Source organism: Phyllobates terribilis, unplaced genomic scaffold, assembly GCF_046119375.1.
Source record: "Phyllobates terribilis strain yellow unplaced genomic scaffold, ASM4611937v1 Scaffold_4__5_contigs__length_816908805, whole genome shotgun sequence".
Taxonomy (NCBI): domain Eukaryota; kingdom Metazoa; phylum Chordata; class Amphibia; order Anura; family Dendrobatidae; genus Phyllobates; species Phyllobates terribilis.
The window spans coordinates 400897296-400923847 of NW_027362764.1; the positions used below are offsets into that span (position 1 = coordinate 400897296).

At 43.9% G+C, this 26552-nt stretch overlaps 1 protein-coding gene across 1 annotated transcript in view; it reads right to left on the reverse strand.

Moving 5' to 3' along the window:
- AHRR (aryl hydrocarbon receptor repressor) overlaps positions 1-26552 on the reverse strand; it is a 457961-nt gene that overhangs the window by 151671 nt on the left and 279738 nt on the right. The gene's annotated exons all lie outside the window — the stretch shown is intronic.

The window sequence follows — 26552 nt, forward strand, 5'->3', positions numbered from 1 at the left end:
TTTATTTTGTATAGTACTAACATATGTATGTGCTATTAAGTTCCTATAATTTCATCTTACTTTTTCTATATAGGTCCTTAATCTTCACAGAGGTCCGAACACTTGTTTGCTTTTAAAGAGAATCTATCAGAATTATTGAACACCCAAACTATTAGTAACATCACATTTCTCTCTGAAACATAAAGTTATCCATCCCTTTAATTATGTAATCTGTTGCTTCCTGACTAAAAAATCGCTGCTTTAATTCATATGTAAATTATGCTTAACCCCTTCACAACCTTGGGATTTTCTGTTTTTTGCGTTTTCATTTTTTGCTCCCCTTCTTCCCAGAGCCATAACTTTTTTATTTTTCTGTCAATGTGGCAACATGAGGACTTGTTTTCACAGGACGAATTGGACTTTTGAATTACATCATTGATTTTACCATATAATGTACTCGAAAATGGGAAAAAGTTTCAACTGCAAAAATGTGCAATTCCACAATTGTTTTTTTTTACCTTGTTCATTAAATGCTAAAACTGACCTGCCATTATTATTCTCCAAGTCATTACAAGTTCATAGCTACCAAACATGTTCTTTTTTACTTAAGTGGTGAAAAATAATCCAAAGTTTGTAAAAAGAGAAAAACAGCGCCATTTTCCGAGACTTGTAGCATCTCCATTTCTCGTGATCTGGGGCCGGGTGAGGGCTTATTTTTTGCGCACCGAGCTGACGTTTTTATTGATTTATCTTGGTGTAGATATGATGCTTTGATCTCCTTTTATTGCATTTTAATGCAATGTTGCGGCAACCAAAAAAATTTAATTGTGGCGTTTTGATTTTTTTCTCATTACGCCGTTTACCGATCGGATTAATTTAGTTTATATTTTGATAGATCGGGCGATTCTGAAAGTGTCAATATCAAATATGTGTATTTTTTCATTATTGTTTTATTTTGAGTGGGTCAAAAGGGGGGTATTTTGAACTTTTATTTTTTTACATTTTTTAAATATTTTTTAAAACGTTTTTTCTACTTTTTCTGCTTCAATAGTCTCCTTAGGAGACTTGAAACTGTGATCATGTGTAGCAGAAATGATCAACTCCTATGAACGACGGCCATTGGCTGCGTTCATAGCAAATCAGCAATGACAAGCAGGGGGGTCTTTTGCAGACCTCCGGTTGTCAAGCCAACCCATCAGCGCCCCGCGATCATGTGACAGGGGTGCCGATGGGTGGGGTTTGTGACGCGCCTCCGGCGCGATCATGCTAAATGCCCCTGTCAGAGATTAATAGCATCATTTAACATGTTAACTGCTGTGGGTGGATCGCGAATCCACCCGCAGCTGTTAGGGGCACATGACAGCTGATCAACTCAGCTGTCATGTGCCAGAAAAGATGTGGGCTCAGCGCCGGGGCCCGCATCAAAGGGAGAGACATGACCTGTTAATCTATACGTCATAGGTCATGAAGGGGTTAACGATGTTGTCTACCTTTGGGGACAATATTTTTCTTAAATACATATAATCATTTATGTAATTGGGTTTCATTAAATATTTTTGTACCATTTGCATCCTATAGCCTGTGTGTCGCACTTAGAGATGAGCGGTGTTCGACTAGAACTGTTCTCCAATCTCAAATTCGAGCTGTTTTGGGCGGTGTTCGAGTTGTTCGACGAACCCGAACGATTTGCAAAAAATTCGGCTGTTCGAGGTTATGTTCGATAACTGTTCGTGCACCAAAAGCGTGCCCTGCATGTCTGGTGCTATTTAGAGCACCAATCATGCAGGGATTGTCTGCCACTCACTGTAATGCCACAGCCATGGTGGTTGTGGCATTACAGTGATTGCCCAAATCGATGGGAACAGTGCTCACAGTGAAACATGAAAAGCCGGCAATTCAGCAGCGGCGTACACCGGTACCCGACAATTTAGAACCGAAAGAATAGAGCTTCACACATAGATTAGATAGATATAAACATGTCAGTCACATATATACGAAGTACAGTGAAAGTGCTGCTTACTGTACTTGTCATTTAGCGTAAAGGATTTATCAAAAAAAATAATAGTGTTTTCATGCACCGTCTCTTTAAAAAAGCCGGCCGGCAATTCAGCAGCGGTACCCGACAATTTAGAATAGAAGGAATAGAGACTCACACATAGATTAGATAGATAGAAACATGTCAGTCACATATATATGAAGTACAGTGACAGTGTTGATTACTGTACTTGTCATTTAGTGTAAAGGATTTATCAAAAAAAATAATAGTGTTTTCATGCACCATCTCTTTAAGAAAGCTGGCCGGCAATTCAGCAGCGGTACCCGACAATTTATAACAGACAGAATAGAGCTTCACACATAGATTAGATAGATAGAAACATGTCAGTCACATATATATGAAGTACAGTGATAGTGTTGGTTACTGTACTTGTCATTTAGTATTAAAATAAAGGATTTATTATTAAAAAAATTGGCGTGGGGTTCCCCTTAATTTTAGTCTCTAGCGGAGGTTAAGCAGACGGCTGGGGCAGATGTTTGAAGCCTGGGAAGGGGGTAATACCCACGGAGCTTCCCAGGCTACTAATATCAGCCCCCAGCTGAATACATAGCCTTTACTAGCTATTAAAATGGGGGACCCCCCCAAAAAAATGACGTGGGATCCCCCCTAATTTAATAGCTAGCAAAGGCTAGGCAGACAGCTGGGGGCTGATATTAATAGCCCAGGAAGGGAGCCATGAATATTGGCCCCCTCCCAGGCTAGAAACACCAGCCGTCAGCCGCCCCAGAAATGGCGCATTCATAGGATGCGCCAATTCTGGCACTTAGCCTCGCTCTTCCACGCTGCCCTGGTGCGGTGGCAGGGGGTAATAGGGCTGGGGTTGATGTCAGCTTATAATGCCAGCTGACATCAAGCCCAGGTTAGTAATGGAGAGGCGTCTATAAGACACCCCCATTACTAACCCCATAGTCAAAGTTAAAAAAAACACAAACACCCAGAATAAAGTCCTTTAATTGAAATAAAGACACAATTCTTTATTGTTCTAAATTAAACCATACTTACCGTCACGCCCATTCCAGCTGAAGCCAACGATCTCCTGTAATAAAAATAAAATAATAAAGCAACCTCATCCTTACCTTTCCATGGTTCCCACGACAGCTTCAGCTCTGCTACATCGAGATGACAGGCTGGACCGCAGCAGAACGCCACCATCCAGCCTGTCATCCCGCAGACACTGAGAAGAGCAGGCTTGCTTGCGCTCCACATTGTCTCTCTGTGACGGCATAAAGATGAGCTGAGTTCATAGGACATGAGCTCACCTCATGCACGTCACTGACAGCGTGGGAGAATTCTCCTGCACTCAGCACTTCAGCGTGAGAATTTTCCCACGCTGTCAGTGACGTGCATGAGGTGAGCCGAGTTCATTGGACATGACCTCGGCTCATCTGGATGCCGTCACAGCTAGACACTGAGGAGCGCAAGCCATGACAGGCTGGATGGCAGCGTTCTGCTGCGGTCCAGCCTGTCATCTCGATGTAGCAGAGCTGAAGCTTTCGTGGGAACCATGGAAAGGTAAGGATGAGGTTGGTTTATTATTTTTCTTTTATTGCAGGAGATCGTTGGCTTCAGCTGGAATGGGCGTGATGGTAAGTATAGTTTAATTTAGAACAATAAAGAATTGTGTGTTTATTTCAATTAAAGGACTTTATTCTGGGTGTTGTGTTTTTTTTAAATACTTTACTAGAAATTCATGGCGGTCATGTCTAATACTGGCGTGACCCCATGAATTTTGGGCTTGGGGCCAGCTGATAATACCAAGCTGGCCCTAACCCCTTTATTACCCAGTGAGCCACCGCACCAGGGCGCTGGATGAGTTGGGTACAGCGCCAGAAGATGGCGCTTCTATGAACGCGCCATTTTCCGGGGTGGCTGCGGACTGCAATTTGCAGCGGGGGGGGGCCCAGAAAGCTTGGGCCTCCCTGCGCTGCAGATTCCAGCCCCCAGCTGCCTAGTTGTACCTGGCTGGACACAAAAATAGGGCGAAGTCCCACGTATTTTTTTTTTAATTATTTCATGAAATTCATGAAATAATTAAGAAAAAAAGGCCTTCCCTATATTGTTGTGTCCGGCCAGGTACAAATAGTCAGCTGGTGGTTGGGGGCAGCCCGTTCCTGCCTGCTGTACCTGGCTGGACACAAATATAGTGCGAAGCCCCACTTCAATTTCTTTTAATTATTTCATGAAATTCATGAAATAATTAAGAAAAAAAGGCCTTCCCTATATTGTTGTGTCCGGCCAGGTACAAATAGGCAGCTGGTGGTTGGGGGCAGCCCATTCCTGCCTGCTGTACCTGGCTGGACACAAATATAGTGCGAAGCCCCACTTCAATTTTTTTAAATTATTTCAGGAAATTCATGAAATAATTAAAAAAAAATTGACGTGGGGCTTCGCACTATATTTGTGTCCAGTCAGGTGCAGCAGGCAGGAACGGACTGCCCCCAACCACCAGCTGCCTATTTGTACCTGGCCGGACACAACAATATAGGGAAGCCCTTTTTTTCTTAATTATTTCATGAAATAATTTAAAGAAAATTGACGTGGGGCTTCGCCCTGTTTTTGTGTCCAGCCAGGTACAACTATGCAGCTGGGGGCTGGAATCCGCAGCGCAGGGAGGCCCAAGCTTTCTGGGCCACCCCCGCTGCAAATTGCAGTCCGCAGCCACCCCGGAAAATGGCGCGTTCATAGAAGCGCCATCTTCTGGCGCTGTACCCAACTCATCCAGGGCCCTGATGCGGTGGCTCACTGGGTAATAAAGGGGTTAGGGCCAGCTTGGCATTATCAGCTGGCCCTAAGCCCAAAATTCATGGGGTCACGCCAATATTAGACATGACCACCATGAATTTCTAGTAAAGTATTTAAAAAAAACACAACACCCAGAAAAAAGTCCTTTAATTGAAATAAACACACAATTCTTTATTGTTCTAAATTAAACCATACTTACCGTCACGCCCATTCCAGCTGAAGCCAACGATCTCCTGAAATAAAAGAAAAATAATAAAGCAACATCATCCTTACCTTTCCATGGTTCCCATGACAGCTTCAGCTCTGCTACATCGAGATGACAGGCTGGACCACAGCAGAACGCTGCCATCCAGCCTGTCATCCCGCAGACACTGAGAAGCGCAGGCTTGCTTGCGCTCCACAGTGTCTCTCTGTGAGGGCATCCAGATGAGCCGAGTTAATGTCCAATGAACTCGGCTCACCTCATGCACGTCACTGACAGCGTGGGAAAATTCTCCTGCACTCAGCGCTTCAGCGTGGGAGAATTCTCACACTGAAGCGCTGAGTGCAGGAGAATTCTCCCACGCTGTCAGTGACGTGCAGGAGGTGAGCTGAGTTCATTGGACATGAGCTCACCTTATGCACGTCACTGACAGCGTGGGAGAATTCTCCTGCACTCAGCGCTTCAGCGTGAGAATTTTCCCACGCTGTCAGTGACGTGCATGAGGTGCGCCGAGTTCATTGGACATGAACTCATCTCATCTTTATGCCGTCACAGCCAGACACTGCAGAGCGCAAGCATGCCTGCGCTTCTCAGTGTCTGCGGGATGACAGGCTGGATGGCAGCGTTCTGCTGCGGTCCAGCCTGTCATCTCGATGTAGCAGAGCTGAAGCTGTCGTGGGAACCATGGAAAGGTAAGGATGATGTTGCTTTATTATTTTTCTTTTATTGCAGGAGATCGTTGGCTTCAGCTGGAATGGGCGTTATGGTAAGTATGGTTTAATTTAGAACAATAAAGGATTGTGTCTTTATTTCAATTAAAGGACTTTATTCTGTGTGTTTGTGTTTTCTTTTAACTTTGACTATGGGGTTAGTGTAACATACCTGGCGGCGTCCTTGCATGGTGGTCCATCTCCCACTGTGCAAGAGGGCGCACTTGATCTCCTGTCCAGAAGGTCTCTCTGGCTTCCCTCCATGCTGTCTGTTTGTGTTTGTGTCTGTCTCTGCTGCTTAAGGGCGGCGCCCGATCACTTCCTGTCTTTTGTACCTGCTGTGGGTCACTCCCCTTGTGCGTCCTCAGCCTATCGCTGTCTGTCTCTTGGTATATAGCTCAGCAGCTCCCTTCTATCCCTGCCTGAGCATATGTGTTTCTTTCAGTGTGTGCTTGCACTCTGAAGGTGCCAGGTCCCGTCCTGTTTCCCTGTCCGCCCTTCCTGGAGGCTGTATTTCCAGGCCTGTCTGAACTGTGTCCTGTATGTCTCCTGCCTTGCGGTGTCAGCTCCCGTGTCTGAACTGTGTCTTGTATGTCTCCTGCTTTACGGTGTTAGTTCCCGTGTCTGAACTAAGTCCTGTATTTCTCCTGCCTTGCGGTGTCAGCTCCCGTGTCTGAACTGTGTCCTGTATGTCTCCTGCTTTACGGTATTAGTTCCCGAGTCTGAACTGAGTCCTTTCTGTGTTCTTTAGTCTGTCCTGTCTGTACACGCTCCTTGCCTGTTCTTTCCGCCTCTCTGGGGGCAGTATTCCCAGACCCGCTCCTGTATCCTGCTGCAGTGTCGGTCTCCTCCGTACACTCAGTTCCAGTCTGAACTCTCTCCTATCCTTTACCTGTTTTGCCTTTATGCCCGTTCCCTTCCTGTCTGTTCAGTGTGAACAGAGCCCTGTCCTCCCTGCTCAGCCTTGTCTGCACTCTAGCTGTGCTTGCCTGTAATCCTCTGCCTGTATTGTTCCTGAGTCCCGGTGTGTACTGGGTCCTATCCCGCCTGTGTTCTTACTTGCTAGTGCCTCCCTGTCTGCACTCTAGCTGTGCTTATCTTTACCCGCCTGCCTGCATACCCGCCTGCCTGCATACCCGCCTGCCTGCATACCCGCCTGCCTGCATACCCGCCTGCCTGCATCCCAGTCTGTGTGCCAGTCTACCAGTCTGTTCCTGTATTCCCCTGTGTGGGTCAACATCCGTGTCCGGGGTCTGTCCTGGAGTAGCACCTGGTCCCTCTGCTCGGTTCCTCCTTGGTGCTCTGGCGTCGTATGCCGTCGTGCCACCTTGGTCGGATCGGGCAGATACTTAGTTACGCCCCTCCAGGTATTCACTCTCCGGCACGGTCCAGTGGAATCACTACCAATCACATGCACACGCCGCTCTAGCCCGGGCGTGTGCATAACAGCATGCTCAGGCCATGGTTCCCGTTGAGCCCCACGGCCTTCGCCCTCTGAGAAGTTTTCCAGCGGATATATGCATTAAAATAAATAAATAAATTTTTTTTTCCCTTTAGCTGAGTTCCAGGCGAATTACGCACCCGTCCAGATGGATCTATCAGCTCTCGTTCCTGCGGATCCGCCACGTTACTATGGGGATCCAAGACAGTGTCGTGCATTTGTGGAGCAATGCATGCTACACTTTAAGGCCTACCCTCTCTATTTTCCTTCCGATTGGGCTAAAGTGGCCTTTATGATTGACTACCTAGCGGGTGATGCCTTGAAATGGGTCACCCCCCTATGGGAAGCATGGGATCCTGTCATCCTTGACCTGCAGGCCTTCCTGGTGGCCTTTCGTATGGTCTTCGAGGACCCTAACTCTGAAGCCCCTGCTGAAGCTTCACTTCCCAATATCCCGGAGCAGCCCCGACGGGTAATGTGTGTGGGTAGCGCAATAGTCCTCCAGCCCAATGAGACTACTGCCCACCCAGAATCCTCACAGGGTGACTACGCTTTCCGGAATACTTCTCCCAACCTCAAGAGGCAGTCCAGACGTGCTAGACTTAGAGGCAAGCAGTCACGCCAGGGTCTGTCCTCCCTGAGACCTCCTGGTAGCGAAAGGACAGAGACTCTCCTATACTCTGTACCTGATACCTCGCTCGCTTCGTCCAGTGAGTCCAACCTAGTGTACTCCGAAGCAGAGGTTACTCCCGAGTCTCTACACCCCTCCGACCAGGCGGAGGACCTCCAGTTGTGTTCTGAACCCTTCGGGGTGCCACCTGGTGGTGAATGGACAGAGACTTTCCTATATCCTGGATCTGATACCTCACTCGCTTCGTCCAGTGAGTCCAACCTAGTGTACTCCGAAGCAGAGGTTACTCCCGAGTCTCTACACCCCTCCGACCAGGCGGAGGACCTCCAGTTGTGTTCAGAACCCTTCGGGGTGCCACCTGGTGGTGAATGGACAGAGACTTTCCTATATCCTGGACCTGATACCTCGCTCGCTTCGTCCAGTGAGTCCAACCTAGTGTACTCCGAAGCAGAGGTTACTCCCGAGTCTCTACACCCCTCCGACCAGGCGGAGGACCTCCAGTTGTGTTTAGAACCCTTCGGGGTGCCACCTGGTGGTGAATGGACAGAGACTTTCCTATACTCGGTACCCGATACCTCGCCTGCTTCCTCCAGTGAGTCCGACCTAGTGTTCTCCGAAGCAGAAGTTACTCCCGAGTCTCTACACCCCTCCGACCAGGCGGAGGACCTCCAGTTGTGTTTAGAACCCTTCGGGGTGCCACCTGGTGGTGAATGGACAGAGACTTTCCTATTTCCTGTACCTGATACCTCGCCTGCTTCCTCCAGTGAGTCCGACCTAGTGTTCTCCGAAGCAGAAGTTACTCCCGAGTCTCTACACCCCTCCGACCAGGCGGAGGACCTCCAGTTGTGTTTAGAACCCTTCGGGGTGCCACCTGGTGGTGAATGGACAGAGACTTTCCTATTTCCTGTACCTGATACCTCGCCTGCTTCCTCCAGTGAGTCCGACCCAGTGTACTCTGAAGCAGATGTTTTCTCTGAGCCTCAGTACTCTTCTGACCCGGCGGAGGACCTCCAGTTGTTTCCTGAATCCTCCGGGGTACCACCAGATAACAAAGAGACAGTGACTTTTCCTCATTATGTACCTGATAACCCGTCTATTTCTTCCTGTGAGCTTGACAAGATGTACCTCGAAGCAGAGATTACCCTCAAGTCTCTGTCCCCCTCCAACCCAGTGAACGACTGGTCCTCGAATTCCCTGCGGAAGATTCTGGCAGGCCTGAAGAAGAGGGGGCGTAAGGGGGGAGGTACTGTAACATACCTGGCGGCGTCCTTGCATGGTGGTCCATCTCCCACTGTGCAAGAGGGCGCACTTGATCTCCTGTCCAGAAGGTCTCTCTGGCTTCCCTCCATGCTGTCTGTTTGTGTTTGTGTCTGTCTCTGCTGCTTAAGGGCGGCGCCCGATCACTTCCTGTCTTTTGTACCTGCTGTGGGTCACTCCCCTTGTGCGTCCTCAGCCTATCGCTGTCTGTCTCTTGGTATATAGCTCAGCAGCTCCCTTCTATCCCTGCCTGAGCATATGTGTTTCTTTCAGTGTGTGCTTGCACTCTGAAGGTGCCAGGTCCCGTCCTGTTTCCCTGTCCGCCCTTCCTGGAGGCTGTATTTCCAGGCCTGTCTGAACTGTGTCCTGTATGTCTCCTGCCTTGCGGTGTCAGCTCCCGTGTCTGAACTGTGTCTTGTATGTCTCCTGCTTTACGGTGTTAGTTCCCGTGTCTGAACTAAGTCCTGTATTTCTCCTGCCTTGCGGTGTCAGCTCCCGTGTCTGAACTGTGTCCTGTATGTCTCCTGCTTTACGGTATTAGTTCCCGAGTCTGAACTGAGTCCTTTCTGTGTTCTTTAGTCTGTCCTGTCTGTACACGCTCCTTGCCTGTTCTTTCCGCCTCTCTGGGGGCAGTATTCCCAGACCCGCTCCTGTATCCTGCTGCAGTGTCGGTCTCCTCCGTACACTCAGTTCCAGTCTGAACTCTCTCCTATCCTTTACCTGTTTTGCCTTTATGCCCGTTCCCTTCCTGTCTGTTCAGTGTGAACAGAGCCCTGTCCTCCCTGCTCAGCCTTGTCTGCACTCTAGCTGTGCTTGCCTGTAATCCTCTGCCTGTATTGTTCCTGAGTCCCGGTGTGTACTGGGTCCTATCCCGCCTGTGTTCTTACTTGCTAGTGCCTCCCTGTCTGCACTCTAGCTGTGCTTATCTTTACCCGCCTGCCTGCATACCCGCCTGCCTGCATACCCGCCTGCCTGCATACCCGCCTGCCTGCATACCCGCCTGCCTGCATCCCAGTCTGTGTGCCAGTCTACCAGTCTGTTCCTGTATTCCCCTGTGTGGGTCAACATCCGTGTCCGGGGTCTGTCCTGGAGTAGCACCTGGTCCCTCTGCTCGGTTCCTCCTTGGTGCTCTGGCGTCGTATGCCGTCGTGCCACCTTGGTCGGATCGGGCAGATACTTAGTTACGCCCCTCCAGGTATTCACTCTCCGGCACGGTCCAGTGGAATCACTACCAATCACATGCACACGCCGCTCTAGCCCGGGCGTGTGCATAACAGTTAGTAATGGGGGTGTCTTATAGACGCCTCTCCATTACTAACCTGGGCTTGATGTCAGCTGGCATTATAAGCTGACATCAACCCCAGCCCTATTACCCCCTGCCACCGCTACAGGGCAGCGTGGAAGAGCGAGGCTAAGTGCCAGAATTGGCGCATCCTATGAATGCGCCATTTCTGGGGCGGCTGACGGCTGGTGTTTCTAGCCTGGGAGGGGGCCAATATTCATGGCACCCTTCCTGGGCTATTAATATCAGCCCCCAGCTGTCTGCCTAGCCTTTGCTAGCTATTAAATTAGGGGGGACCCCACATCATTTTTTGGGGGGGTCCCCCATTTTAATAGCTAGTAAAGGCTATGTATTCAGCTGGGGGCTCATATTAGTAGCCTGGGAAGCTCCATGGGTATTACCCCCTTCCCAGGCTTCAAACATCTGCCCCAGCTGTCTGCTTAACCTCCGCTAGAGACTAAAATTAAGGGGAACCCCACACCAATTTTTTTTAATAATAAATCCTTTATTTTAATACTAAATGACAAGTACAGTAACCAACACTATCACTGTACTTCATATATATGTGACTGACATGTTTCTATCTATCTAATCTATGTGTGAAGCTCTATTCTGTCTGTTATAAATTGTCGGGTACAGATGCTGAATTGCCGGCCGGCTTTTTTAAAGAGACGGTGCATGAAAACACTATTATTTTTTTTAATAAATCCTTTACACTAAATGACAAGTACAGTAAGCAACATTGTCACTGTACTTCATATATATGTGACTGACATGTTTCTATCTATCTAATCTATGTGTGAAGCTCTATTCTGTCTGTTATAAATTGTCGGGTGCAGATGCTGAATTGCCGGCCGGCTTTTTTAAAGAGACAGTGCATGAAAACACTATTATATTTTTTAATAAATCCTTTACACTAAATGACAAGTACAGTAAGCAACACTGTCACTGTACTTCATATATATGTGACTGACATGTTTCTATCTATCTAATCTATGTGTGAGGCTCTATTCCTTCTTGTCTAAATTGTCGGGTACCGGTGTATGCCGCTGCTGAATTGCCGGCTGGCTTTTTTAAAGAAAGCGTCTTCTGAGCAGTTTGTCAGCTTTTGGACACCTTTGAAGGTGTTTTCTATGTGTTTCTATGTGTTTTTGTTTGCCTGCCATTGGTTTTAATGGTGTTCGACGGTGTTCTAAGGTGTTCGACGAACAGTTCGACGAACAGTTCCTCGAACATCCCGGTGTTCGACGAACCGAACCGAACCCGAACACTACGGGGGTGGCTCAACACTAGTCGCACTGTCTATTACTGGCTGCAGAATGAGTTAAATGAGAATCTCTCAGTGAGCTCAGTATGACTGTCCAATATGAGAATTTCTAACTCTTTTGTATGTCTTTTTTTAGCTCCTCTCCACTGATTTATTACCACAGGTCACATGAAAGTTGAATGTGCAAGGATAAAGAACCAGTAAAAGCCAAACGGTGTTGATGAAGCAGAATTGCAAAAATGATTTTTAGCCCCAGATGGATGTATTTAAGTAAAAAATTGTCCTTAAGTGGGACAACCTCTTTAAGTGCTCTGATCATGATCAGAGTATTTTCCAAACTTCAGGCTACCTGTGTCTATTTCCTGCTTCACCGACAGCTCACTGGCTTGACTCCACAGCTAGTGAGTTGTTAGTAGCAGTCAGTCAAACAGAGAAAGGTGGGGCTGGGCAGGAAATAGAGACAGGGAGGCTCTTAAACCTCAATTGTAATTAAATTTAAAAATGATTTTTCAGTCAAGGAGGAACAGATTGCATCAGTAAAGGTGTGGATGACATTATTTTTCAGAGATCAAGATGACCATATAAACAGTCTGGGGATAGGTGGTTTGTTCCAACAGATTCCCTTGAAAGGATGGGGGTCTCGTTACTAGAACCTCTACATTTGATCAATAGATGCAAAATATTTTAAACCTTAAAGAGGTTTTCCAATTCCATTAATGTCCTTTATAAATATCTATATTTCTGATGTTTCGTTTGAGGGGAGTCTCAAACGGGATGTCATCATGAGAATGGCCCTGTAGTCATTTTCCCACAGCTGTTATCACGTCCCCGAAACAGAATGTCATCAGGAGGCAGGGCCGGGGTCACTTACCACAGCTTCTTTCACCACTGCCCCTAATGACATCCCAAATCAATTGTGCTGATGATGATGGATGCGGGGCAGAGAGAAGTGATCGCAGCTTCTATCATTGCCACCATACTTCTTCTGTCCATGCCACCCCACATCCTCAGTCCCCTCTGCCACACTTCTTCTATCATTGATGCCACCTCATTCACTGAAATGAGTTGTCATCAGGGGGCGGTGATAGAAGCAGTGAGAGTAACTTCTTCCATTCCCTTCCTGAAACATATCATCATCAGGGGCAGTGCTGTTGATAGTTATCCTCCTTCTATCACCACCCCATGTTGATGATTCATTTCAGGTTGGTGATATAAGCTATCGTGCGGTGTTACTGTACTCACCCTGCTTCTATCACCGCCCCCTGATGACGATCTATTTCAGGTTGGTGATAGAAGCTGTGGTGCTGTGCTACTATAATTCACACTGCTCCTATGCTAGCCCCATGATGACAATTTATTTTAGGGTGGTAACAGAAGCTGTGGTGTAGCGCTGCTGTCACTCACACTACTTCTATCACCGCTCCCTGATGATGTCTCATTTCAGTGAATGAGGTGGCGGCAGTGACAAAAGAATTGTGGCAGTAGATACTAAAAATGAGGCGCTGTAGCAGGGGTGGGATTCAGCCAGTTGCCACCGGTTTGGGGAAACCAATTGTAAAATTTGCAGCCAGTTCCCGAACCGGCAGGAAGCAGTGCCCTGATCTGGTTTTGGGAGCCGCCCCGCCAGTTTCAACTGGATGTGCATCATTGGACGCACATTCAGTTGACATATTACGCTGCAGAAGCCCTTCCTGCACCGCAATAGTTAAAATAGCCATTGGCCTGGCAGTTAATGTTGGCGCACATGTTGCCAGCGTGTAACGTCACTACCATGTGCTGGAATGTCTACACCACAAATCAAGCAGGAAGAGGATGCTGATGGATCATGGACATGTAAGAAGAATCTTTTTTTATTTTAATTAATTACAGAATCGATGAGAGACATATTGGGCCTAGGATGGGACTTGATATGGGGCCCAGGATGGGACATTATATGGGGCCCAGGATAAGACTTTATATGGGGCCCAGGATGAGACATTATATGGGTCCAAGGATGGGAAATTATATGGGGCCCAGGACGGGGGACATTATATCTAGCCCAGGATAGGGGACATTATATGGGGCCCAGGATGGGGGACATTAGTAAAGGAAGGGGCCCAGGATAGGGAACATTATTACAGGAAGGGGCCCAGGATAAGGGATGTAATTACAGGAAGGGGTCCAGGATGGAGGACATAATTACAGGAAAGGGCCAGGATGGGTGACATAATTTCTGTATGCGGGTGAGAGTGAGGAATTGCTTATTGCTTTATGGTTTCAAATAGGGGACATAATTACTGTAGGGGCCAATTAGGGGACATTATTTCTGCTGTAATATATTTTACTTTCAAGGATATTGCTTTCCACAGAGGGGAAAAAATGGAGGTCCTGTTATTATTCAGGGCAGCACTATGTCACTTTTTATCCTCATCTGGCGCAGTGTAGAATTCAGGGTAAAAAAGTGGGTATTGTGTTCTAGAAGCAATCAGTTATAGATGACTGTGTGTTATTTTCTGCAGAGATGAGTCCTGGCTGGAAGAAGTGATAGCTGTATGTGACGGTTGAAGAGGAAAAGTGAAGATGAATGACTTCAACTAGAGACGTCACTGGTAAGTCATTGTATTACACTAAATAGTATATACCGAGATCCTGTGTCTAATGTCACTGGTGATCATTGTATTATCTGTACACTATACACTATGTACAGAGCTCCTGTGTATTATGTCACTGGTGATCACTGTATTACCAGTACACTAACGTTATATACAGAGCTCCTGTCTATAATGTCACCGGTGATCACTGTATTACTTGTACACTGACGTTATATACAGAGCTCCTGTCTAAATTGTCACCGATGATCACTATATTACCTGTACACTGACACTATATACAGAGCTCCTCTATATTATGTCACTGGCGATCACTGTATTACCTCTACAGTATACACTATATACAGAGCTCCAGTGTATAATGTCACCGGTGATCCCTGTATTACCTGTAAACCGACACTATATACAGAGCTCCTGTGTATGATATCACCGTGATCACTGTATTACCTGTACACTATATACTATAAATAGAGCTCCTGTGTATAATTTCACTTGTAATCCTTGTATTACCTGTACAGTATATACTCTATACAGAGCTCCTGTGTATAATGTCACTTGTAATCCCTGTATTACCTGTACAGCATATACTCTATACAGCGCTCCTGTGTATAATGTCACTTATGATTACTGTATTACCTGTACACTGACACTATATACAGAGCTCCTGTGTATAATGTCACTGGTGATCCCTGTATTACCTGTACACTGACACTATATACAAAGCTCCTGTGTATGATATCACCGTAATCACTGTATTACCTGTATACTATATACAGAGCTCCTGTGTATAATGTCACTTGTAATCCCTGTATTACCTGTACAGTATATACTCTATACAGAGCTCCTGTGTATAATGTCACTTGTAATCCCTGTATTACCTGTACAGTATATACTCTATACAGCGCTCCTGTGTATAATGTCACTTATGATCACTGTATTACCTGTACACTGACACTATATAGAGAGCTCCTGTGTATAATGTCACTGGTGATCCCTGTATTACACTGACACTATATACAGAGCTCCGTTGTATAATGTCACTGGTGATCCCTGTATTACCTGCACACTGACCCTATATTTTGAGCTCCTGTGTATAATCTCACCTGATGATCCCTGTATTACCTGTACACTGACACTATATACAGAGCTCCTGTGTATGATATCACCGTGATCACTATATTACCTGTATACTATATACAGAGCTCCTGTGTATAATGTCACTTGTAATCCCTGTATTACCTGTCAGTATATACTCTATACAGTGCTCCTGTGTATAATGTCACTTGTGATCACTGTATTACCTGTACACTGACACTATATACAGAGCTCTTATATATAATGTCACTGGTGATCCCTGTATTACCTGTGCACTGACACTATATACTGTTAGAACTCTCCTGTTGTTTTTTTTCTAGTTTGCTGGTCACATGACCTTTTTTGTCTATTTAATCCGGCTCCGCCCTCCTGGCCTTGCTGGACTTCATTGTATTACTACTCTTGAGCTAGTTTGGTGCTCTGTTACCTTTCCCTGTTAGTTTTGCTAGGTCTTCTGACCTCTATGTTCTATGTTGTGTGTTTGTCTTTTACTGCTACAATTTCTGCTAGGAGGTGTCCAACTTTATCCCAGTCCTTAGATCTTGTAGAGATCCCTCCCTTGCATCTATAGGTCTTCGTACAGACTAGCTGAGGACTTTAGCAGGTCTGATCGCAGGATCAGGTTCCCCGTTACATCGTAGGGATCCAGTTTAGTTCTATTGTAGGGACAGATCTCCTGTCTTTCCTTAGTGCCTGTAGCAGATCATAACAGTAAGTCCAGCCTAAAAAAAAAATTTCTCTAAGGAAAGACCTCCAGTTTCCATCATGGTCTCGGTTCAAGATTTGGCCCAACGCTTGCAGGGACTCTCTCTGGAGGTAGCCGAGCTCCAACAACACGTGAGTAGCTGTTCTGGAGCACATTTTGTGGAGCCAAAGGTATGTCTGCCTGATCTATTTTTTGGTGAACAACAAGATTTTTTTTCTTTTAAAAATGCTTGTTTATTGTATTTTCGTTTAAGACCCAGATCCTCTGGTGATGAATCACAGCACATAGGGTTCATAATGTCACTTTTGCGCAAAGATCCTCAGGGATGGGCCTTTTCTCTCCAACCTAGTGATCCGTGCTTTAGATCAGTGGATAGTTTTTTTTCTGCTTTGGGTTTGTTGTACGATGATCCTGATCGTGTCTCATCTGCTGAGTCTGAATTGAGACATCTGAGGCAGGGATCAGGTAATGTGGAAAAATATTGTTCTCATTTCCGTCGGTGGACTGCCCAGGTGGGGTGGAACGATTTAGCTTTGAAAAGTTTGTTTCTTGCAGGGCTAGGTGAAAGGGTTAAGGATTTGCTGATTGCTTATCCCACACCTGGAAACTTGCAGGAGGCAATGCAATTAGCTATACGGGTGGACAGGAGACTGCGTGCTAGGGTTAATGAGAGTAAATCCTCTGCCATGTCAGCTCCGAGTCTTGAGAGGGTCTGTGCTGACAAAGGAGAGCCGATGGAAATTGGGGCGATGGCACCCCGCTCTCAGGAAAAAGACCGCAGGCTTTCCGGAGGTTTGTGCTTCTATTGCGGAAATTCTGGTCATTTCATTAAGAACTGTGTGCTTCGTATGAACAAAGAAAAAAAAATGGTCAGTCATGCACCTATAGTCTGTTTAAATATTAAGGGAGTATTCCTATCTGCTACTACCGCTGCTCAGGAAGAATTAATTGAATTTCGGGTATTTATGGATTGTGGTTCTACTCTGAATGTGATTGATGGGGGATTCTTGGAAAAACTTAAATTAAAACCTAAACCTTTGTCATCCCCTATTGCTGTGGTTTCTGTTGATGGCTCTCCCTTGAAGAGTGTTACTCACAAGGTCTGTGAATTTCCCCTCATTATTAATGGTATTCATCAAGAGAATTTGGATTTGGTAGTATTAAAAAATTTGCCTTCTCCAGTAATTTTGGGGTTGCCCTGGTTAAAATTGCACAATCCTGTACTGGATTGGTCTACCAATGAAATTAAGTCCTGGAGCCCTAAATGTTATGACAAGTGTTGTAACGGACGTATTGCTGCGGTGGAAAAAGGGGAATTACCTGTACCTATTCAGGATTTTTGGAGAGTTTTTTCTGAGGAGGAGTCACAAATTTTGCCTCCCCATAGAGACTATGATTGTACCATTGAATTTGTCCCTGGAGCGACTCTTCCTAAAAGTCGTTTATTTAATCTTACTATTCCTGAGAGAAAGGCTTTGGAGGAATACATACAGACAAGCTTGGCCGCCGGTCACATTAGGCCTTCCAAGTCTCCTGTGGCTGTTGGATTTTTTTTTGTAAAAAAAAAAGATGGCGGTTTACGTCCTTGTCTGGACTTTCGTGAGATTAACAAAATTACTGTACGCAATCCTTACCCATTGCCATTGATTCCTGATTTGTTTAACCAGTTAGTGGGGGCCAAGTGGTTCTCTAAAATTGATCTCCGGGGGGCATACAATTTGTTGCGCATGAAGGAGGGTGATGAATGGAAGACTGCTTTTAACACTCCTGTGGGTCATTTTGAGAATCTGGTTATGCCTTTTGGTCTTACCAATGCTCCAGCATTTTTTCAGAATCTTATTAATGACATCCTTAGACCTTTGATCGGCAAAAATGTGGTTGTGTATTTGGATGACATTCTGATTTATTCGCCTGATCTGGAGTCTCATTGGCGGAGCGTACGTGAGGTTTTACAGTTATTAATGGACAATTCGCTTTTTGCTAAGCTAGAGAAATGTGAGTTCGCTGTACAGAGAATTAGTTTTTTGGGTTACATTATCTCCAGTGAAGGTTTTGAGATGGACCCGGTTAAAGTTCAAGCTGTACAGGAATGGCCTAGGCCTATTGGTTTGAAATCGATACAGAGGTTTTTGGGTTTCACCAATTATTACAGAAAATTCATAAAAATTTTTTCTATTATTATCAAACCGCTGACCGATCTCACCAGGAAAGGTGCTAATGCGGTTCAGTGGACTTCTGAGGCCATTGAAGCTTTTGTGTTTCTAAAGGAGAGGTTCACCTCTGCTCCCATCCTTATGCAGCCTGATGTGACTAAGCCGTTTTTGGTTGAGGTTGATGCTTCTTCTGTGGGGGTCGGTGCGGTGTTGTCTCAGGAAATCAAGGATGGAGTACATCCCTGTGCCCTTTTTTCAAAAAATTTTTCTGAGACTGAACTTAATTACGATATTGGTAATCGGGAATTGCTGGCTATTAAACTCGCATTTGAACACTGGCGTCATCTCTTGGAAGGTGCTGAATCTCCCATTCAGGTTTTCACTGATCATAAAAATCTGATCTATCTTGATGCTGCCAAGCGCTTGAATGCCCGTCAGGCTAGGTGGGCACTTTTTTTCTCGCGGTTTAATTTTTCCGTTACTTACATCCCGGGTACCAAGAATGTTAAAGCGGATGCTTTGTCTCGCAGCTTTTCTCCCATGGTCGGTGCTGAGGAGGAGGAGGAGAGCATTTTACAAGAAGGTGTTGTGATTGCTGCTTTGGACTCCGTTTTGGAGGATGAGATTCTTAAAGCTCAGGAGAATGCCCCATCTAACACACCCCATGGGAGGTTGTTTGTGCCTAGGACTTTTAGGAGAGATTTGTTTGTTGAGTGTCATGAGTCTCGGTTGGCAGGTCATCCAGGAATTTCTGAGACCAAGAGACTTGTGGGTCGCAGTTTTTGGTGGCCTGGATGGCAGAAGGAAGTCATTAAGTGGGTGCGTCAATGTACTGTGTGTGCTAGATCTAAGTCTTCGCATGCTCCTGCTGCGGGGTTGCTTTGCCCTCTGGAGGTTCCTAGTGCACCTTGGACACATCTGGCTATGGACTTTATTACTGACCTTCCCCCCTCTGAAGGTTTCACGGACAGCTGGGTGGTCGTGGACCGTTTTAGCAAGATGTGTCACTTGGTTCCCTTCATCAAACTGCCTTGCGCTAAGACACTCGCTAAGGCCTTTGTCAAGGAAATTGTCAGACTACATGGCGTTCCTACTGACATTGTTTCTGATAGGGGACCTCAGTTCGTGGCTCGTTTTTGGCATGCCTTTTGTGACAGGTTGGGAGTTCATTTGTCGTTTTCATCCGGATATCATCCTGAGTCTAATGGCCAGACAGAAAGAAAGAACCAGGATGTTGAGCAGTTCTTGCGTTGCTTTGTGGCAGACAATCAAGAGGGGTGGTCTGAGTTTCTGCCACTTGCTGAATTTGCTCTTAACAACCATACATCCTCTTCTGCTGGGTGTTCGCCTTTTTTTTGTTGTTCTGGGAGACATCCGTATTTTGGGTCATTCTCCAAATTGGTATCGGCTGTGCCTGAGGAGGAGAGTTTTTCCGGTGATTTGGAGAGAGTTTGGACGGATGTGCGTGATAATCTTCAGGAGGCTAACAAAAAATCTAAGAGGTACTTTGATAGGAAACGGCAAGAGGTTTCGTTTGCTATTGGTGACATGGTTTGGTTGTCCTCTAAGAATCTGCGATTGAGGATTCCTTCTAAAAAATTGGGTCCCAAGTTTGTAGGGCCCTTTAAGGTGCTTCAGATAGTTAACCAATCTGCTGTTAGGTTGGAGATTCCTACCTCCTGGTAGATTAATCCGGTGTTTCATGTTTCTCTGTTGAAAAGAGCTGATGTGTCGGTTGGTGACGCCTCTGCCACTGTTCCTCCGGTGGTGGAGGACGGGGAATATGAAATCTCCTGCATCCTAAATTCTAGACGGTATAGAGGGAGTTTGCAGTATCTCGTCGCTTGGAAGGGTTTCGGACCCGAGGATAACTCATGGGTGAGGGCGGATGATGTTTCTGCTTCCAGACTTGTCAGAGCGTTTCACAGGAGGTTTCCTGATAAGCCCGGGCCTAGGGGATCCGGAGGATCCTCTTAGAAGAGGGGGTACTGTTAGAACTCTCCTGTTGGTTTTTTTCTAGTTTGCTGGTCACATGACCTTTTTTGCCTATTTAATCTGGCTCCGCCCTCCTGGCCTTGCTGGACTTCATTGTATTACTACTCTTGAGCTAGCTTGGTGCTCTGTTACCTTTCTCTGTTAGTTTTGCTAGGTCTTCTGACCTCTATGTTCTATGTTGTGTGTTTGTCTTTTACTGCTACAATTTCTGCTAGGAGGTGTCCAACTTTATCCCAGTCCCTAGATCTTGTAGAGATCCCTCCCTTGCATCTATAGGTCTTCGTACAGACTAGCTGAGGACTTTAGCGGGTCTGATCGCAGGATCAGGTTCCCCGTTACATCGTAGGGATCCAGTTTAGTTCTATTGTAGGGACAGATCTCCTGTCTTTCCTTAGTGCTTGTAGCAGATCATAACATATACAGAGCTCCTGTGTATGATATCACCGTGATCACTGTATTACCTGTATACTATATACTATATACAGAGCTCCTGTGTATAATGTCACTTGTAATCCCTGTATTACCTGTACAGTATATACTCTATACAGTGCTCCTGTGTATAATGTCACTTGTGATCACTACATTACCTGTACACTGACACTATATAGAGAGCTCTTGTATATAATGTCACTGGTGATCCCTGTATTACCTGTACACTGAGACTATATACAGAGCTCCTGTGTATGATATCACCGTGATCACTGTATTACCTGCATACTATATACTATATACAGAGCGCCTGTGTATAATGTCACTTGTAATCCCTGTATTACCTGTCAGTATATACTCTATACAGTGCTCCTGTGTATAATGTCACTTGTGATCACTGTATTACCTGTACACTGACACTATATACAGAGCTCCTGTGTATAATGTCACTGGTGATCCCTGTATTACACTGACACTATATACAGAGCTCCGTTGTATAATGTCACTGGTGATCCCTGTATTACCTGTATTCTGACACTATATACAGAGCTCTTGTATATAATGTCACTGGTGATCACTGTATTACCTGTATTCTGACACTGTGTATAATGACACTTATGATAATATTAGTGTTATTAGTATTGTGCTTTTTTTTTATTAATGATCTGTCACACACCATCAGTCACTATGTGGTGGTAATATCTGGTCTGGTAATGGTGTAGAGGTATTTATTCCCTGTGTATGGTATTATTCGGTCACTATGTGGTGATAATATGTGGTCTAGTCATGGTATTTCGCATATATTTGGCCTGTGGCAGCTGAAGATTGAGATTAGGTGCAGCAGACAGTTGAGGTGACAGATGGACAGATGCGCGTCCTTTCCAATTTGAGCAAGTTCTTTTAGCACTAATTTTAAAAACTTGTAGAAAATCCTTTAATACCATTCACCATAGTAAGAAATGACTGACAGTGACTGGAACAACATGCACTGGACAGGAGGCAATGAGACTATACATGGAGGTACATGCAGGGCAAGAAGGAGAAAGCGCTTTTACTTTTAGCTCCTGTTACTTGTCTTTTGTGGTTGAGGAAAGTGTGGGTGAAAATGTGTGTGGTTTAAAGATGGATGTGGCTTTAAAATTGGCATGGTTTCTTAAGAAAAACAGGGAACCTGTTGTTAAAAATTTGAATCCCATCCCTGTGGGGCCAGTGACAGAAGAAGTATCGTGGTGGCCATAGACGGTGCGGTCACATTTCAGACTCCCCTCAAATGAAATGTCACAGGAAGTGAAAAAAACAGATATAGGGATTAGCAGGATAGGGAGAATAGTAGAGGATTTTAAAATAAAGCAAATTAAAAAAGTGGTTATGATTAAAAAAAAGATATTCCTAAATGGCGGTTTAAGTATCGTACAACCCCTTTAAGAGATATTACAGTAGAATATTTTAAATCAATCAATACACAAATGAATAAGTAGTGGAAATCTAAGGTACTCTTCATAAGTTACATCTTTTTGGAGGTCTTAGTCAAACTTACAATAAAATAAAATAATTGTTGTTTGTCAATAAAAAATGACAAAATTTCGCTACAAAAATCTGTAGTAAAATTCCATATTGACACATATCTTAATTGTAAATGTTGTTTTCCAGATATTTTTCTTAGTGCGATATTTAGTAGCTGGAATAATGTTGGCATATGGCAGATGACTTTGTAATCTCCTATGTGCTCCAATCTGTCACAAGCAGAAATGCTGTACTTTTTACATCACAATGCAACGATATATAACACATATTTTACTGAAATATCACTATGTCCAGTCAGAGAGGTTTCCTGTGTTTTCATATATTCCCACAACATTATAATGAAGCAGTGATAACTTCAAAGACACTTTGCACAGAACCATGTATAAGTCCAAAAAAAAATCCCAAAAGATATTTTTTTTATTAGTTTTGGAAAGATGGAAAACTAGCTGTCTGCTCTTTCCCTGGAGACGGGCTGCTATGGTTACTGACGGATAAACGAGGAACCCAACAAGCAGGCCTTGATGTGAACAGCCGTGTAAGTCACTCAGATCACGCAAAACATAAGTAGCAACATTTTCAGGGTCAATGGATTCTTAAGGGAAGCTTCTTCTAGGTCTGATACTAAGTTTATGTATCATGCACTGGGTGGGGCACATAGTTTCATTTGTTTAGTAGAGCAAACATTACAGATGTACAAACAATATAATCAGATTTCCTAATACAAACGGCATACAATATTAATAGATTGCTGAGAACTGATGAGGCTGGTGTACTTACTTTGAAAAATTATGTCAGGCAGCTTTATAATCTTTTTTGAAAGATATCCTGTCTCTTATTAAATTGAGCATTTGTATGTCTCACTTCTGACATTTATAACATGTAACACATTCAGGATATGGACTCTACCGGTAAACACCCTTATGTGCACAAATGGGAGAACTACCTAGATTATTCTTTATCTGGAGTGAGATTCCACCATACAGGTCGATGATCAAACTTTTCCTCTGAGAAATCCTGGGAGTCTTATTTCACTTTTCTTCTAAATGCTTCCTTCTAACCCTTCCCCAAGCAATCTCTCTAAGCAGTGTCAGACTGAGGTGCCAAGGGCCACGGTAACATTGACTCTGGGGGGCCACTGTTCAGCTACATTACCTAACCCTCAATCACAAATTTCTCCTTGCTTGTATATAATAATATACTGGGTAGTTTGTGAAATGAATAATGAGATGCTGCCCTTGTCTGTACACTGTGAATCTCAATGCTCAAATAGTGGAATGGGGGTCCCACTCCAGCACAGGGGCCTACCGGGGAATTCACCTGCTTCCCCGCAGGCCAGTCCAAGCCTGTCTCTAAGGTGTTTTTACATCTTTTCACTCCGGTAAAATGCCTGGGTACATTAATCTGGAAACATAAAGCTAGCTACACCTTCTCAACCAGATTTCATCCACCAGGTTTGGGTGTCCTCTCTATGCCATGCTTGACCGCTAACCTTTATAACAATTGTGATTTGTTTCACTTGATTTGGTCTCTGACCATTTCCACCATTTATAGCATCATCTCTGGAGTCTTTTTTCATTGTATCTATTTTCTTCTTCTCTGTCAGTCAATCATCTTTTTTCTTTTAATTCCTCTTTTAGTTTTTTTTTTAAGTTCACATGAAAAATGCTTATTATATTGTCTTATCTAGTTATACCTGGACTTATCAAATTAGGGTTGCTATATTTGAATAAACTGCTATATTTCGATTCTTTAACTTTCTGGTACTTTTTTATGGTACAAATTCCACCATTGCGGTGGAGAATCCATCATGTTAGGGCTCTCCTTGTATTTTTAAGTTATGTATACTCGTATTTGACACTTTTACTTGTCTAGAAAAAAATCAATAAAAAATAAAATTAAAAAATGAGCATTTTTAGCTGGAGCTGGTCAACTTTAAAAAAGAACTGTCAGAAACATTACCCCCACTCAAAACTATCAATACAATTATGTAACCCTTTAAAAGCTAAGCCAGTCGACCCTTTTAAGACACCAAAACACTACTCTAGCAATGAGAAATCGAGTTTTGAAGTTGTGTCTGGAAGTGCATTGGGGCACGACAATGCTCTACTAGCTTCCCAGCCTCACGCTGTATTTCCTACCTAGCAGCACCTTACCTTGGCTGATTGACAGGTCGTTTGCTTTGGTACACAACCACTGACCTGTCAATCAGCCACGGGATGGCGCTACTGAGTAGGAAATACAGCGTGAGGCTTAGAAGGTAGAAGTGCATCGTCTCGCCTCAATGCACTTCCAGTCACTACTTAAAAATCAATTTCTTGCTCCTGGAGTAGTACTTGGGATTATAAAGGGTTAACTGGCTTATCTTTTAAAGGCCTACACATTCATATAAATGATTTGTGGGTGAGGGGAGGTAAAGTTTCTGGCAGGTTCCTTTAAAAAAAAAGATTATACAGTTATTCTGACATGAATTTTCAAAGTAAGTACACAGCATCATCAGGGCTAAGAAAGCTGCCTAATAATATATTAGGTTTATATTATGAAAACTGGTGATTGTTTCCTGGGTATTACTGGCTTTGCTGTATAACAAGACATAAACATCCGAGTTCAGATAAATATGGAATCCTTCGGCATGTTAATGTAAATCAATTTGGATTTTTCTCTAAAATTAAACAACATATAACATCCCTGACCTTGAGTTTTCGTTTCCACTGAATTTTAAAGGCAAAGCTGCATTATGTGAACCATACTCAGGTCTTCACATATACCCTCTGCTAAAAAGAGAGCATCCTGCTTTCTAGAGTCGGGCTACAGAATGGTGTAGAAACAGTTAATTATTTGGATTGCATGGGCACTGTTCACACTGGAAAGACATTACCCAGAGTACAAAGCTATTTTTTGAGGTACCTCTGTTACATTTGTGGTTGATAATGGGCTAGCTATATATTTACATGAAAAAAAACAAGAACACAATTTTTGTTATTGCAAATGTTTATGTGTCCACATAGAATCCTAGAATCCTGGGAGCTTCCAGCTCTGAAACTTGCAGAATTTTAATTCAGCTCTGTAACTCAGGAGCAATGCAAAACAAGTAATGAAAAGTATTCAACATCAGAAAGAGCTACCTATTTTTTTATTTCTACTCTATTTTAAGATTTAGGTAAAATTCCATTTGCCATAAGAACTTTTGTGTCAGGACAAACTATTATTTTTTTTTAGAACTCAACAGACTGAAAATCTGACTTGGTTAAACTGTGAAATGTCACATGTCACGTCACTGGGATGTAATATGTAATTTACCTAATGTCATCGCCTTTTATGTCGTTTGTGTGATTTGTGGATACATTAATTACTAAAACTACTAGGTATCAAGATGAATAACTAAACGCAAATAAAAACTTTAGAAATTCACATAAGTTTTAGGAGAACTTTATATGAGCTGTGATGTGAAGCGACCCTTTCAAAGCAATATGTGCATCACCATGTAATTGGATAGATGATGTTCCTGCCATAAGAAATCATGTAAAAGTTGTCGAGTGAAGCTGTCATCGAGCTCAAAACTGTTATTTTAACTTGTATATTGCACATTGATTTTTATTTTATTTCTGTACAGCTGCTTGAATATTGATTAAGCTTTCCTGATGTTCAGAAAGCCGTACTACTACACTACATACTCAAGCCTCCTTTCCCATATTAATTGCTCAGTTTGTCAAGTAGCACAGAGTTCACTGATAAAAGTGACAGCTTTTATTTAAATGGTAGAACAGGTCTATCTAGTTGTGACTACAATTGCAATCAATATTATTCAACCTCCAATGCCAAGTAGGTTTATTAGCAAAATGGACAAACGTTCTGCTGTTTGCAAAAAAAAAAAGTTAAACAAGAACAACTGAAATAGCTCAACCAAACGAATGTAAAACGTGGTTTCTTCAAATTTAACACAAAATTCCACTCTAAATGACTATTTTAGTCTCAGAATTTTTCAACTCCTTGAATGGAATCCCCTATAACTACACACATCTCCAAATCAGGCATTATCTCAAGAGCTTCATTAGTTGCATCAGGTGTGCTCGAGATAAAACACATCAAATACCTGGACTGGCTAGGGGTTTGTTAACTGTAAGGTTTAATTGCATACAGCATGCAAAACCAGGAATATTAGTGAACTGGAGGCCACTGCCCATGAAGAATGGGCTAAGATTCCTCAGGAACACTGTCAAAAGATCAAGTCTGGCTATGTTCCACATTTGCAGCAAATTATAACAGCCAAAGGAAGCTCACTTAGTACTAAAGATGCTTGTCATGAAGGGAATGAATAATTCTCAGACTGCAGTAGTCATTAAAAGTGGCATTATGTGTTGAATTTGGAGAAACCAATTGTTATATTAGTTGTTTTGTGCTGTATAAATTGTTCTTATCGGATTAGTTTTTTGCATACAGCAGAAAATTTGTACATTTTGTTAATAAGTCTTATTTGCAATGGTGATTGAATAATTTT